We start from the raw sequence: 3,190 nt of genomic DNA, 5'->3' as shown, positions 1-3,190 counted from the left end.
TCTGTCATCATTAAAAAAATGGACAAAGATCTGGCACTGTACTAAGTAAATACCTAATTCCAAAGTGAGACCATGAAAATGGGATTAAGATGTTCTTTCTGGGTATGCTAATAAAGATAATTCAGAGTTGCGTTCACTTTCAGCTCTGGAGTGGGTGAATACAGGGATGCTATGACTGTCACCCTTTCCCTGAAATCCTTCTCAAGCATAGGCTTGCATCTGCACAAAGAAAGCTAGACTCATCCCTCCAGACATGGATGTGGATGAAGTATCACTAGTCACTTCAGGTGTGATTATTACGCATATTTTAAATGTCACACTCTGCCGATGCCATGGAACACGCTAAGTATAACTCACAATCCTTTAGCACTCAGGAGCTTCCTGCCAACTCTTGCTGCTATAGCTCACTTTTTAAAAGGTCAGGGGAATTTTAAAAATCAGTGGGATATACTGATAGTGCTTTTGAAACCCAATCCGTCTATTTGTGACTTCTGTGCTTCAGATGACATTAGTCACAAAGGTGCAACAAAAAGCCAGTGCGCTATCATTTTAGTATTTGTATATACTTACATATCAAAGCCAAGTCAGTTGTGAAGCTTGGGATTCTGTAATTACCCTGGTTTAATTATTGGGAGTTCCTATTTTCTTACCTAAAAAAAAAAAAATTAATCTTTTTTCAATTTTTAGCATCTTGGTAACATGATGGTGACATGCTAGTGTGATAAGTGCTTCTGCAGAGTTAAGATTTTTAATGACTGTGTCTGTAAGATCAGTCAACGTGACCAGAGTTGACTAACACTGAATGAACCATATATTTGTTGCTTTATGTTTGAGACCCAGTGTGATGGTTTAAAGGAGAAACATTCTGCCATGGTCTCTGGCATTTGAATGTTTGGTCCCCACTTGGTGGTGCTGACTAAATCCTCAAGTCACATTAATTTCGTGCCCCTGCTTTGTGCTTACAGTGAAGGATATGATCATTCAGCTTTCTGCCCCAGCCACCACATGCACTGTTTGCAGCCATCCTGTCCTGAGCATTATCAACTCTGGAACTGTAATCTCACCATGATAGACTCTCAGTCTCTGGAAACACGAGCCCAAATTAAGTCTTCTTCTGTAACTTTCCTTGGTCCTGCTGTTCTATCATAGCAACAGAAAAGTAAGAAAAAACTATGGCTGACTTTGAATCCAACCCTCCTGCCTCCACTTCCCAATGGATGGCATTGAATCCAAGTTGTGGCACTACAGCCTGTTACATCTGAAAAGGACTAAAGAGATAACATACTATAGTCAGCCATCAAACCCATGAGAAAATTGAACCTTGCAAATTCAGTTTCTAGATTTAATAAACAAAACACACAACAGCAGTATTTCAAACTTCAGAGAAATGGCCATCGTTCAGTCTTAGTAGACACTGTGCAGAACATACTCATAACAAAAGTCATTCACCCATATTTGACGTTTAACTAGGCATCTTGTATTTCATCTGCCAATGTTGCCTGCAGCGATAGCATAGTTCTGTCTTTAAAAAGAGTTATATATTTGCTGTGTGTTGTGTGTGCCTGTGTGTGTGTGTGTGTGTGTGTGTGTAGAGAGGGGGTGAGAGGGAAAGAGATGGGGAGGGGGAAGGGAGAAGGGGAAGAACTTGCAGTAGATAGTTTTTTCTTTCTGCTCTGTGGGTTTCAGGGATAGAACACAGGTCCTTAGTTTTTGTGACATGTGCTCTTTTACCCTGAGTCATCTTATCAGCCTACTATTTTTAAAATTTCCTTTCCCCTTTCTCTTTATGCTTACTCGCTCTTAGAGCCCATGCTGTACACTTCTTCCTCTCACTCAACTGTAACTGTCTTCTCTGACCTACTCCCAACCCTGTTTCCCCAGCAACCACTTGCTCATGGTAGCCAACACTCTCCTAAATCATGGAGTTTTCTTTGTCTCTTAAGATTCCACTTAGAAGCATCTCTGGCCTGTTCATTTTTCATGAAACCCCTATGGGCCCATGTGTTTGCCAGTGGCAGGATATTCTTATTTTTAAAGGCTAAATAGTGTTCCTTTACTTAATTTCTTTTTTCCATGTGTCTGTTGACAAATAGGTTGTTTCCATGTCTTGCCTATTGTGAATAGTGCTGCAATAAATCCAGGACTGTAGGTGTCTCCACATACTGGCAGCATCACCTCTTTCATTCTTTGAGGAATATTGCCGAAAGAGGGGTGTGGGTTGTTTGGCAGTCTTATCTTTTGTTTCTTTTAGGAATTTTTCTATATAATGGTAACACTGGTATCCATAAAAAATTTGATCACATACTTCCAATATACGATAGCTGAGAATATACATTACCAAAAGGGAGGAAAGAGAGTATACTGAACAATTACTGGGCCAATGCAAACCCAAAAGCCAGCAGTGCAAACTCCAAATTCTGCATCTCCTTGTCTAATGTCAAAGCATCCTTCAGATCTCCAACTCCTTTCAGCTTTGCCGACTTCAACACACTTCTCTCGGTTGGGTTCCACATCCAGTCTTTGGCTCTCCTTGGCTGGTACTCCATGACTGTGGCTATCTCTAGCATCTTAGGGTCTCCAAATCAATCCAGGCTTCATCTTCTCAGTCTCACTAAGTAGCTTTTCTGGGCCTTCATGAAGGGATACCCTTGACACATGACTGACTTCAGTGACTTCTCTTAATGAAGGAGGGAGATTCTATAACTTCTTCCTTGTATCTTTGACTCTAAAGCCAGAATCATGAGGCCAAAGCTGCCAAATTCTGCTGTTTGCAGGACCAGAACACAGTCCCTCTTTGAATGATGTATACATCAGCTTTCTGTTCATGGTGGTTTTCTTCATTGCTGACGCTTTTCTTTAATTCCTTTTGAGAAGTTGGAAGCTTAGTTGTGTGAGGTCTTTTCCTGAAGTTACCATGCTCTTAATGACATTTAGTACAAGGCTTTTCTTTAAACTTTCATTTCCTTGAGCAATGAACTCATCTCCAGTACACTTCCCGGTTCTCCTCAAACTGTACAGTCTGTATTTCTCTTTGTCCAACTTCCTCTTTTTCATTATATATCTGCATAAGAGTGGCCACTAATGACCACATGGCACAGTCCATACTAGGGGATCTTGAAATCTCTTCTGCCAAGCCATTAATCCACAATTCTAATTTAGCCTCAGGAAGATTTTTAGGACAAAGTAAAAA

This window comes from Mastomys coucha, unplaced genomic scaffold (assembly GCF_008632895.1).
Source record: "Mastomys coucha isolate ucsf_1 unplaced genomic scaffold, UCSF_Mcou_1 pScaffold15, whole genome shotgun sequence".
NCBI classification, from domain to species: domain Eukaryota; kingdom Metazoa; phylum Chordata; class Mammalia; order Rodentia; family Muridae; genus Mastomys; species Mastomys coucha.
Note: the sequence above shows the minus strand (reverse complement) of the source record.